Source organism: Nymphalis io, chromosome 16, assembly GCF_905147045.1.
Source record: "Nymphalis io chromosome 16, ilAglIoxx1.1, whole genome shotgun sequence".
NCBI classification, from domain to species: domain Eukaryota; kingdom Metazoa; phylum Arthropoda; class Insecta; order Lepidoptera; family Nymphalidae; genus Nymphalis; species Nymphalis io.
Window position 1 is genome coordinate 3,415,673 of NC_065903.1, and position 13,925 is coordinate 3,429,597.

A 13,925-nucleotide genomic window follows, 5' to 3' on the forward strand; every position below is an offset into this window, starting at 1 on the left:
CACAACGTATTCGCACTAAAGCGTTATTTCTATCTAACAACGACGTTATGCTTTTATCCTTATCTAGTTGTGTTGGTTATCTGTTTTAATGGTAACGAAATATTTGAATATACAAGCACATTTGTTTGTGGAAATAACATTCTTGACTTTATTATCTTATTTTCACGATATATTCTTTATTCGGTTTTATTTTATTTTTAAACATTGGAATGCAATGAAGAAGTTATTAAATTTTAAAGTATTTAGCATATTTGCGTATATTTTATAGGTATAATTTATAATCAATAAAATTTTAATTCGAAGTAATAAAATAAGTTGGGTCAAAGTACTCGCTAAAATCGCTAAGAAAGTTCGAAGCGACAAGTGAATTAGTGATTACTAAATACAGAAACGGTATGTGTGTGATGTGAAATTGAAATAACTATTATTTAACGTTAATAGTATTGCATAGATTTTAATAAAACTTTTTTATTTTTTCAGTTTATCATTACGCTTAAAATCTGGTATGTTTTTTTACCTAACTACATCCTCCCTTTAAACAAAATATAATCCAGATGTAATAAAACTACCACTTGAAATAACGCATTATATATATAATAACGTATTCCAATCGAATAAGGAATAGAAATAAACAAACCTTAGATTTTATATTCCATGCATTTGCTAATAGCTCTGCCGTAAACATAAACAGTAACAGTATACCTTTATTAATAATACAACACTATTTTACTTAACTACATATATCCAATTTCATTTTACTTCCAAAGTTCCAAATTCAAAACGTTTTTTTTTTCGCATATCATAGGTTATTTAAAATCTCAACCTTTAAATGATATTTGACCAGAGTCACCTCAGCAGTTGTTGTTGTTATATGAAATAGTTAGCATAAAGCGCTTTATTTATTAGATAAAATATTAAAACCAGGCATAATTATCAGCGAAAGCGAATTTTTTCGTTACTATATTACTTAACATATTGATGTTTTAATGTAGAAATTGATTTATAATACGATTTATATTAAACTCGGCAAACTTGTATGTTGCCCTTTACACGGCTTCCTGTAACCATGTAAGTCGTTCATGAATCGTCTCATGTTGATGTACGCTAAGATTGCGCTTATACCATTAATTATTTTCATTTATTTTAATATCCGTTTGTTGTTGTAGAATTGACGTTTGTATTTTTTATTGAAATAGTAGTAACTGGTACGTGATGTTCATCATCTTTATACATTGATCTTATTAACTGTTATTCGTAGGTTTCTGTTAGTGGAAAACCAATGATAGTTTATTACGCTTCGTAGACAACTCCGTAACAGAGCGAATCGTATCTTGAATATAGTAAAAGCATAAAAGTAAAGCAAAGTAATAGTTTGTAAACGTCACAATGCTGGGCTAAAGTATCATATCCTATTTTGGAGAAATCGTAATTCCATTATGCTTCTCCAATGCGTGTTAGTGGATATATGTGTGGCAGAATTTCAGTGAAATTAGAGACATCACTGCCGAACACGAGATCAATTACACAGCAAGTAAGTATATGAAAACTCAGTGGTGCTTACCCGGTTTTTAATTCGCAATCTTCGGTTAAGATTCATGTGTTCGAGACATTTTGCCATCTCGGATTGAACATGGTAACCGGTCATTAGTCATTTCTCGTCAGGGCATCACTAAAAAATAAAACTAGTTTACAGTTTTTTGTCAATAATTTACTAACAGTACTGTTTGAGAATGTATTTGGAGTATTTGTTGTAAAACGATAAACGGACAAACTTATGTATTATGTATTATATGTTATTTGTTTATATAAATAACTTTGCTACGTTATTATAGCTGAAAAAATATTACGAAATTATAAGACTTTTTATTATCAGTGTAAAATAAATTAGTATCTATATTTATTTATAACATTGCTATCAATGTGTCATATTAAATCAAAATATTTATATTCAAAAGTAGGTGCCTACTATTAAATCGTCAAGTGTTATCAACGCTTCAAATGTCCTTACCTAATCGGTATTCACGAATAAGATACTTTGTATTTATATTAAATATATTTTTAATTTCTGCACTGAATCCGGCAAACGAAACTTGCTTTAATATATTTAGAAAATTCACATTCTTTCGTCCAGCTATTATAGCTACAATAAAATTAAAAAATTAAATAAGCCGCAACACAAAAAAGTCCTCTAAATAGTAAAAAATTGATCGTTAGCCCTTTAACTTTATAATAAGTAGCTAGCAGCCTAGCAATGTATTATAGTTAATGTCAAAATTAAGTTATATGCTTTCTTAAGACACACTGCTATAGATAAGTTAAAGTTTTTTTTTTTTTGTTTTTCGCCAATTAGAGTATACTTAAGTGAGCAAATACTTTTAATTGCATGTTAAATTAGTCTGTTATTGGAATATACTTTGTAAAACTATTTTTATATACGCATTAAGAAAACGTATTTCTTAGTATATAACGTAAATGAATAAATCAAATAAAGATAATGTTTCAATATAAAAGTCGCGGTGGGGGCCGCAATTTCAAATTAATCGAACCTAAGAAAATTGGTTATGTCTAGTAGAAAAATGATGTATGTATGTATGAGGCAGTGTACACACAACACAACTTAATTCCTAAGTTTGGCGCCAGGCGCATTGGCGATGTAAGTGAGGATTAGTATGCACACTTACCATCACGTGACCGTTTTCATCGTCCGTCAACTATTTTATTTTAGATTCAAAAAAATGCTTTCTATACCGTTGAGCTTAAGGTTGATTCACCATTCATTGACCTCGTAACGAAAGTTGTAATAGTTTTCAACATTTTTTTTTTGTTATAAATATGCAGCAGAGTAGTGGAGCTGCGGGCAGGATGCGAAAGTAAATAAATGTGTCCGTTTTATTTACCGACGCTGCCTTCACAACGTTTTATTGGATTCGTATCTTGCTACGGGCGGCTCGGGATACGTTTCACAACACTAATTTTATTACAAAAAGGATTAAACGTAATCCATTTCCTTTTTATTTTGCTTTATGATCGAGGTAAAATATTGCAATAATGTATTTATTCTGAATGTTTCTTTTTTTTTAAATATTATCTCTAATTTTTTTAAACGACATATAAATCGATTGATCCAATGATTGATAAATTACTAAGTATTTTTTCTATATACAAAGTATTTTTTTTTAGTTATTAAGTTGTATGTTTTTAATTGACGGGCAAAGACCTCTTCTTCCTACGATAATGATTCGGAACTCGAGATGAATTGTAAACAATAATTAAGAACATGAAAACACAATAGTGTTACGCAGAATATAATCCGCGTTCTGTTAAAATCCACGCGATCTATCCACACACTGTAGTTCAGTGTTATATTGTGCATATATTATAAATTATAATTAAACTCACAACAAATTGACGCAACATACACAATAAATTCATAAAATTATTTCATAGTCACAGATATCTTAGTACGAAATATTAGATATCGTAATTTAGCCGTGAGAATTCAACCGGGGCCGCCATTACGGTATTGCAATGTGAAATGACATTTACAGCGATCGAACGTAACCATTCGCTTAATTAGATCGTAAACTCTATTTGTGCACTCATTACTGCGTTCCTGCCGTTGCTAAGCCAAATTCTATAGGGATTTATTTGGTTTTGACTACACCTGTTTAATAGTTTTCGAATAAAACGGACTACGTGACCAGACCGTGGGCAATCTTCAATGTTTAACGGCTTTTAACGTCACAATTTATTTTATCGAACATTCATTGTTTTAATAATAATTAATAGTTATTATCTATTGAATAAAGGTTTTTTCGTTTCAATTCAGTAGTTAAATTAATGTGATATTTTGGCAACCACGCCGTTAAAATTTATATTTGTGTCTTTAAAGTAATTTGTTCCAGACACCTAAAGGTAAAGAAATTTTACTATGTAATCAAATAGAATAAATATAAAATTCTAAACATATATCCCGAACAATATTTTAACGTCAAACAGAAATTATTTGAATGGTTAAAAACAAAAACATACGATGACACCGAATTAATTCTGTTTCATAAAACATAATCTAATCTACACATACACACACACATGCACACATTACACACACACACACAAACACACAAACACACAAGTAAAATTCATTTTGATATAATGTTAGTTTACCTACTGATTGTGAGTTTTAGTATATAGTAAGATATTGTTTATTCTTTTTAAGAACATGGACAGAATTGTATGTAATGAAGAGCGGGTCCTTCTGTCACGAGTATTACATTATACTCACTAGAGGGTCCCAACCTTTATTTGCTATGTACAACTTGATAAAGAATAAACTATTTTTTCATTTTCATTTTTCATTAGAGAAGCACTTGGCATTATTATTATATTATATTATATTAATACAAATGTTAAATTATATATGTGGTATGTTTAATTTGCAGCTTCATATTTACTTTTAATAAGTTTAACATTAACGGTTGGTTGGTAATAAATTCCAACTTGATAAAGTCGACGCGATAAGATTTTGTTATTAAACATAAATCGTTGTTAACTCTATTACATGCGTAAAATTTAATGGTTATTATCAAATTATATCGAATTTTGTTTGTTAAAAAATTATTTTAAAGCCATAAAGACTGGTTCTAAGTGAGTAAGCATTTGTTTTGAACTAGTTTTATTTTATTGCTTCGCTTGTCCATTCAAGATGAGGAAGAGATTGTCTATATCCATTTATAGACAGTTCCCACTGTCTTTCTTCGTTGATCGTCATTTCCGTCATTCATACGTCATGCTGAGTAAACATAAAATCTCTCTAGAAGATGCTAATGTTTGCGTAGTTCACTTTTAAATGATATTGACTTTTTTATTGAAAACTTTACATTTTCTGTTTGATTGATAATTTTATCCTCGCGTTAGTAAATAAACTTATATAAAAATATGTCGGATTTTCGTTTATCACATTTATTGATCTACGATAATTTAAATTTTTGGGTTATTTTTAACCCATATTGTGTAGGCTCGTTAGGTTACGTAGAACCCAATCATCAACTATAATATCACCAAAAGGCCAAGATTATTGACGTATTTCTGTTTTAATGAGTTAAGGTTTGTAAAGTGGGTGAGCCAGTGTAACTACAAGCACAAGGGATAGAACAGCTTAGATGGTAAAGAGAGCAGTGCTTTGGCAATTGGAGTGGACTTGACGCGTAAGGTGTGGCTTATACTTCTCACGTTGTCAATGGTTATGTCGAAAGTAACCACTTACCATCAGGTGACGTATTTGCTCATCTGCTATTCTAAAAAAAATATACATCATATTCAGAGCGTTATCAAAGTATTATTATATAATTATCCTTTATAGCGCCACACAAAAGAACGAGATAGTGATAATTAATTCTGTCATATTATTTTTTGGGTTTTGTTGTTAAAGTTATTGTTATTTTTTTATTAATTTGAATTTAAAATCAAGTATTTACTAAAATTTCTCTAACTCTATCTACTCAATATCTATCGACTAATATTTTAGAAATATGTCCCAAAACGAAAATGTTTTTTCTTCTTATGTTTATCATAATATAAAAAGAACAATGAGAACTTATATAACAGAAGTAATTTATGAGTTCCAATTCCGGGGCCTTCCATCGTTCCCTCGACTTTCACACGGACAAGATTTGTTCTGATAAAAACATATTGGTGTCAGCTGCCCAGATTGTACGGCGAACCTGAAAGCGCATGTATTGCACCTATCTCCCAGACACGGGCCATGGGCTAAGCAAACACTCTGAGTGAGTGGTCTAAGATGCGAGAAACTTTTGTGAATACCCAAAATAATGGATATTAATATCGTTTTTGATTTATCTTCTCCATAGGTTTTTTAAAAGATAGAAAAAATCTGTGTTTTAAAGAAACAAATTGTAGCAAATATTAAATTATATATGTTCAATTTTAAATTTATAATATAAAGATGAAGTAATTGAAGGTCATAAGAAGCCCTCCACGTGTCAGATGGGATTCTAACACATAATTGACCAATCCGCATTGGAGCAGCGTGATTGAATAAACTCCAAAACCTTCTCCCTAATAGGCTCCTATTCCTTCCTTCCTTTGTCCAACAGAGGATCATTTACTGAAGTTGCGCAAACTTTCAACTACTTATCAATGGATTGTTTTTCGTCTTTGTAGTTACATTGTCTATTGAGTAGGTGGCCTTTACTTTAAGCCCTCATTGATATCAGATATATATATATATATATATATATATATATATATATATATATATATATATATATTATCTATTAGAAATTTATTACATCATAAAGTGTGAGGCTTTTGAATTGTTTGTATATTATGAATGTGAAATATTTTGGGTTATATTTTATTTAATCGGTACGACTACGACGCTACTGCCTTGTACTACATTCATCTTACCTTTCACCGTGGAGAGATATTGTCCGTGCAGCCGAGATCCCTATGCCTCATTACCATATACTGTGCCCGTGACAGCATCGCAATTAACTATCTGTTTATTGTTGTTGAATTATAAACGACGTCGCGTGATATCACTCCCGTATGGCAAATGGAAAGCTAGGCCCGGCCTGTGTTCAGCTCGGATTTATTGTACTGTTCTGTCAGATTCAAGCACTTCCTTAAGACTATCAGTTGAGTGTGCTGGATATGTTCCCGTTTGCTTTATTTCGTATTACACTAATTTATCATTAGAATTATATTTTTTTATAAATAATAGTAGATAAACTGTTGACAAAGTAATTAAATGAATACACATATTTCACACTTATTCATATTTGTCACACAAAAAGTATATATACACACAGACACACACAATGTTTGGATTAATTTAGGTTAATTATAATAGTTAAGATCTTTTTACTATTTTTATTTCTATGGGAAGGAAGGGAATTCATTCTGACGCACGGTCCACACTAATTTGGAAGTTACGTCTGCATTATTATATGTTAAATGTGGTTTACAATAAAGTTTTTATTATTATTACAACTAGATAGTTACAATAAAACAGATGTTTCATCGTTTATTGAATTATAAACTGTGTTAAGCGTCATCACTCCCACGAGACAAATGGAAATCTCGACACGACATATGTTTAGGTCGAATTTATTATTGTGTTGTCAAGTTCTTTCTTAAGACTATCTGAGTTTAAGTGTACTCATAACTTTTTCGTTTTCATTTCTTATTAGTTACTATTTTCTCATAAAGGATATTCATTTTGTGAATATTTATGTTTTGTGAATATTTTTTTTAAATATATAAACCGCTTGACGACATAGCATTATTGTATTAACAGTTTAAGGTATGTGTGACTGCTTTGTTAGATTCAAGCACATTTTTATGACTTTATATATTAATAATCTAGGAACAATATTTGTTGTTGTTTATATATTATTCATGTCTCAAATAAACTTTTCCTTATTCTAAGAGAGATCATCATCTTTAACATACTAACTGCTAAATTACATGCAACATATATTAGGTTCGAACACTATTGTCTGGTATTTAAATCATTCGATGAAGGGATAACAAACCCCAACCTTTCACGATGTTTACACACAACCTTTGATACGTTCTGGTTGCGAAAACTGAGCTGGTTTTGCTTCGTTTACGCTTTTACATAGATAATTATAAATGTCAATTTGTGAACATTGATTTAATGTCATATGTATTGTATTCACTGCTAAAGGTATATTACTTGTTTTTTTTTTTTTTTAATAAGTATATTTTTTCAACACGATGTAGGTATTATAAATTAAATAATGAACATAGAACATATATAACTAAAATTTTTAAAGTTGTCGTTCGAGGCTTTTCCTGCGTGTTAGGGGGACGAAAGGGGTTAAGTATTTGGTTAAAGTAGCAGCCTACGTCTTCTCTTAGAGTGAAAACTTACTTCATATCAAATTTATCAAAATTAATTCAGTGGTTTAGCCGTGAAACCATAACATTACCAGACAAAGTTACTTTATCTGGTAGGCGTTGACGATCAATTCTTAACAATATTATTTTGTCAGATTTTTATTTATTATTTAAGTTTGTAGTCTTCGTATTTTAGTAGGATAAAGAACAAATATTTATCTAATGAATTAAATTGGAATAACATAATATTCTAATTTTGAAGTTCTCCTGACAGAGCTCGGTCATGGCGAACAATTCGGAGACTAGCTAATTGCGCAGGAGATATAAAGTCAACAAGTGTATGAGCATTATAAGTGCACTCGATTTTCGCACTCTCATAGAGATAGCAATCAGACATGACCGGAGAGAGATTTAGTCATAAGGCAACGGCGACGAGTTACTCTATCTATCATTGTTAATAATAATTAATAGATACCTATATAGTTCTGAGTGTCTGCCTCGTTGGTCTAGTGGCTACACGTAAGGCCGCAGATCCGGATTTCCTGGGTTCAAATCCCAGGTCGGGTCAGTATAAAGTTATTGAGATTTTCTGTCGAAAATTCTCTGTAGCAGCCTGGAGTCTGGAAGTTGGAAGTGTGTACACTCCCGTGCCTCGGAAAGCACGTAAAGCCGTTGGTCCTGCGCCTGAACTCCGGTCGTATCGGATTGCTGTTCCATCGAGTTACGAGAGTTACGGAATAGAGTGCACCTGTGTTTTTTACGCACATACTTGTGTACTAAATATGTCCTTTATTCGTTGGAAAACGCATGTAAGCGTTTCCCCCACATTTGGATTATGTGGGACTCGCCGGCGCCGGAATACCCACTAAAAACCAGCAGTACCCACTCAATATTTTCGAGAGGGGCGTCACGGGACTATAATATGTCCTGCGCTGTTTGAGATTGGGCGCCGTGGTCGAAATCGGTCTCGATGACTAGTTCCCGAGTAGTATATGTAATGTGATGCCATTAAATTAATATATAGCTATGTTTTTAAAAATATTGTGCTTAAAAATAAGAGACCTTTAGCCGTTTTTTAACATTAAAATAACAACGTAAATTAATAAATTTAAATATAATGATTTTTATTTTTATTAACATTAAATTTGGTAAGGGTATCTAAGTATATACATTGTCTTATTAGATATTAATCAACACGTCATATATAGTCACCATTGTAATTTATTATAAGGCATTCAATACACCATAAACATGATGTGTAATAAATCCTTACATATGTACACAGTTGTTCGATTAATTGGAATCTTTAATTTTATTATACCACCTCTATACTTACGTAACTTCTGACTTTGACCGTACGTCCATAAACAACACGAACGCTTAATTAACTCATAACTCATATTAATTTCGCCTCACTCAACAGAATGCTGTAAGCGAAAAAAGTGAAAAATGCTATAAATAATTGTACTCTCGACAATCAAATCGACATATGGTAATGAAGGAGGCTCCACGATTTATTTCAAACACGACCTCTTTATATAATATGAATAATTGTGTTTACAAAATTCATTTTATTACTTTCTAATGTGTCCTATTATTTTAATACTTTTAATATACATTTAAATGTCGCGTTGTTATTTTTGTTTGAATTTTATTCGTTCTCTAAATAATAAGCAAGAATTAGAAGAATTTTTGGTCGCTTTATAATTTTATTGCGTTTCCTAAAAGTATTGTTTTAGATAAAGCTCCAAACCAGCTATTAAAAGAAAGTTGTGGGTGCTGTACAACGATAAGATAATATCAATAGCATATTTCAAGAGACTAAAGACGCTCGTACTGTTTTTGTCAATATGTTAACTATTCACATCCCGCTTCAAGATAAGAAAAAACAAGATGAGGGACGCTCACATAACGTAATTAGTCTGTCATTCGGACGATTTTTTATCTTGTGTGCCATCGAAAGTCATCAACACTATTCGAATTGTAAAAACAGCTGTCGAGCCGTTATTAATGGCATCTATGCATTGGTATCGATGTCATATTTCTATCGAATAAACAATTAGCGGACTTTGAATGAATTCGACAACATTTCGCTGGACGCGTGACAGTGAGGCGTGTTCGAATGTTAACTTGCGCATACATCATCGTTCTCGATACACCTGCGATGCCCCGCCTACATTGTCCCCACCCCCCCGCGCGTCTTGCAGCCCCTGTCTTTCGTTTGCCATCATCAAGACACCATTCCCTGTTCAAACGTCATCCGGAGCGGTCGTTACAATTGTCGCTCATAATACGTTCAGTGATATAGAACTGAGTGCTGTGTGATTAACTTTACGTGATTCAATTTTTTTTTATCGTGATTCAGCGAAAAGTTTCCAACGATATTGTCGTAAGTTGAATATATTCATATTAATTTTCGATTTTAATTGGTATCGTGTCGCTTAATAATATTTATAGTAGATAATGTAATTCGCTCTCGACTCGCTAAGGCAATGAATCTTGGCCTTTATCGCTTTAGCGATAAACAATATATAAGATTGTTTAATTTTATACATCTTTTACAGTATTATTAGATAAAAATAAAAAACCTAACAAAACATTGATACAAAACTAAATATAGAAAACGTAGAAAACTCTTTTGATATTTGAATGTTTTTGCTACTTGTTGCTAAGAGGGTGGAGCTTAAGTTTATTTACGCAAGCGCAAAAACTTTTATGATAAATATTTTTTGTAATTTAATGTCACGTAGCGTAATAAAATCTAGACTTAGCGTGTTAAAGTATACCTAATGTTTTAAAAATGCTTTGTCGGATGAAGAGAGCATTACGGTGAAAGTTATATTCCCTGAAATTGATGGATGTTAGATAACGAACACGTGTATTTTAAATATTAAAAAAATATATTTAAAATAAATATTTAAATGTCAAAAACGAATCAAAATTTCTATCTCCTTAAAATTATTCTCGAAAAGTGTTTAAAAATAAATAGTAATGATAGTTTATAGAATTAAAAAAGTTAATTCGTTTTATATACAATTATTCCAGTGTCAAGATTTATTGCTTTTTTTAACGTAATTGTAAGATAAAATATACTATTACATTTATTATAAGTATACGATTTGCATTTATAGACTAGCCGCCGCAATATTGTGTATTATATAGAAAATATAGGTATAAATAAACCAGATAAATGTAGAAATAAATACTCCTCAAAATTAGACTAAATTGTTTAAGCCACTTCATCTAAAATAACTGTTGATAAAGGTAACATAATTAAATATCTATATTTACTAATATATATATATATAATAATTCCTTTTGTTCAATTATATTGTAATACTTTTGTATAACAAACATCGCAATGCACTGGGAAAGTTATGCCATCATTATTGAGCGGGTGTACATTGCAAACAACCATTGGACTGTCAACGATGTCCCAAAAGATACCACTTGAAACTATGACTATACAATGCGATGGGGGAATTCAACATTGAACTATTATAACCAACTGTTACTCGCGTCTTCGCCCGCATCGACTAATGCAATTTTATAATGTAGCTTTGGAATTTTGGTATGATTTATTATGATTATATTATGGTATGATTTGATATGATTATATTTACTGGTGGTAGAGCTTTGTGCAAGCTCGTCTGGGTAGGTACCACTAACTCATCAGATATTCTACCGCAAAACAGCAGGACTTGTTATTGTTGTGTTCCGGTTTGAAGGGTGAGTGAGCCAGTGTAATTACAGGCACAAGGGACATAAAATCTTAGTTCCCAAGGTTGGTGGCGCATTGGTAATGCAAGCGATGGTTGACATTTCTTACAATGCCAATGTCTATGAGTGTTGGTGACAACTTACCATCACGTGGCCCATATGCTCGTCCGCCTTCCTATTCTATAAAAAAAATGATCAAAATAGTGCTTTCGAATTTGTACTGTCTTTGTTGAAGTAGAGTATACGGCTAAATCAGTGTGCTATGTTGATCTCTGATTTGGTTATTTGAGATGCAGAACACATAAACTTCGAGAGAAATTTAGACAGCAATATTTGTATAGCTTTTCTGTTTAGAAAAATGATTAGTAAAGATTATATTTAAAGAAAAGAAAATATTAGAAACCTATTTTTAAGGTTGTAATCGGAAGTTGCACTAAACCCTAATTTAAGCAATATTTTATTAAACTTCAAAACATAAATATGTAGCTTACTTCATTTTAAATGTAAGTGATATTTATTTTGAAACATTTCTTTTGCTTATTTAAATATCCTTAGTCGATTGTACTTACGTTGAAAAAGGGCTTGCTGTTCGCATGTCTTCTAGTCTTTAACCCATCAGCTAATAGCGTCTACGTGACTACATATGTTCGGATCTCGACCGTTAATCTCGGCTTTTCTTTAAACGAACAGACTTAATGTTTTGTCGAATCAACCCATTACATTTACGAGTTTATTTCAAATGGCAGTCTCTTTTTTCTTATTTCTTTGTCTAACTATTTATGGTATTATACCATTAACGTTGTTGTATATACTATGTACACTAATAAGACTATTGAGCAATTGATCGAACGATAAATAATGATCGGTAAATGACATTACATTTTTTTTTCATAATAATTCTCGATTAAAAAAGTGTAGTTGAAAAAAATAAGCAAATCTCTCATGTTCATGTTAAAATTATAATTAATGATATAAAAATATTATCAGATCTCAACGATAAAGAATTATTTATTGCGTTATTTGAATACTATAAGTAATAAAACATCAATGTAATAGGATAAAAATGATATTTAAATTAGCGATTTAATTGATTTAAGTCCTGATGGAACCGGTCAGGCCGACGGGAAGTCTTCAATTACAATTAATGCATCTCCTCACATTCGCACTCAGTATGTTAGTTTTTATGCGTGTCGTATAGATATGACTAATATCCGCCTGGGACCATCTGCTTCGAGTGAACTTTTGATGTCATCTTACAGTATTTTATCTTTATAACATGTATCGTTCTCTATAACTTGAATGTTGTTTTATAGATTGTTCGTTAAATAAATATTATTACTTTGTAATGTTATTGAACTGTAGGTTTTATTCACAAAATGTATTACAGTTCTGTATTACAGTAATTAGTCTTACTAAGCATTTTAATTTAAAGATAAATAGTCAAGATGTTTGTATCTGTTGTTGTAGCTTAAACAATTTCTTGTATAAAAAGGAATCGATGGTATACTTAGAAGAATCAATTACATTTTTTAAAAATAAAGCTTGATTTGAATATTTTCGCAAAACAGTTATCGTAAAATATTTTTCGTTGTATTAAAGTTCGATTCATAAAGTGAGTATCGAATACGTCTCGACAACTTTATTACGTCGACCAGTTGAGTCGTGTGTCGTAAAAACCAGATCTCATTACTATGAAAGAGGCTATGATAATTTATCATCAAATAATTTAGTAACGTTTGAAAATTTTTACAATCAACTCGGACTTATGATATTGATGATTCTCTAGAAAGGTTGCGTTCAGACGGTAATTTAAATATACTGAATGGTAGCTCGTATGTTCGATATGGATTTTCGATTAAATTTACTTATTCCAATACATTAATTTAATATCTAGGCGCCGAGCACAAAATTTATATCCGTTTAAATCATTGACTAGTTACTTAAGTCTCACCATATATATTTCTTGCGTATTTGGTTAATAAATTGTTTCGAAATCCCTTGACTATGTACTGTGTAGAGATTTGTGCAAGCTGTCCGATAAGTTACAACCCATTTTTTATGTAATTGTTATTAATTATTATTATGGATCTCCAAATGAGTTGTACATACAAAGGTACATAATATTTACACGTAATAAAGAATAACTTCTGAAAAAAAAAATAAACTTTAAATTATAGGAAAATACATGAATTAACGATTTTATGGTGTAACAATGACTTGATGACAATACATAAAATAAAAATTGCGTTAATGGTGTAAGGTAGGGTTTATACTTCTTATTATCCCAGCATGAATACACTTAGTACCAGGTACAAACA

General features: G+C 31.0%; 1 protein-coding gene across 4 annotated transcripts in view; it reads left to right on the forward strand.

Moving 5' to 3' along the window:
- Positions 1–13,925, forward strand: part of LOC126774417 (protein N-terminal asparagine amidohydrolase) — an 81,051-nt gene that overhangs the window by 35,143 nt on the left and 31,983 nt on the right. For 3 of the 4 annotated variants that reach the window (XM_050495938.1, XM_050495939.1, XM_050495942.1), the window contains exon 1: positions 10,129–10,276. The exons of the other annotated variant lie outside the window; for it this stretch is intronic. The gene's annotated coding sequence lies outside the window, so the exon portion shown is untranslated. Of the gene's footprint in view, positions 1–10,128; positions 10,277–13,925 lie in introns of those variants that run through there. 4 annotated transcript variants of the gene reach the window in all.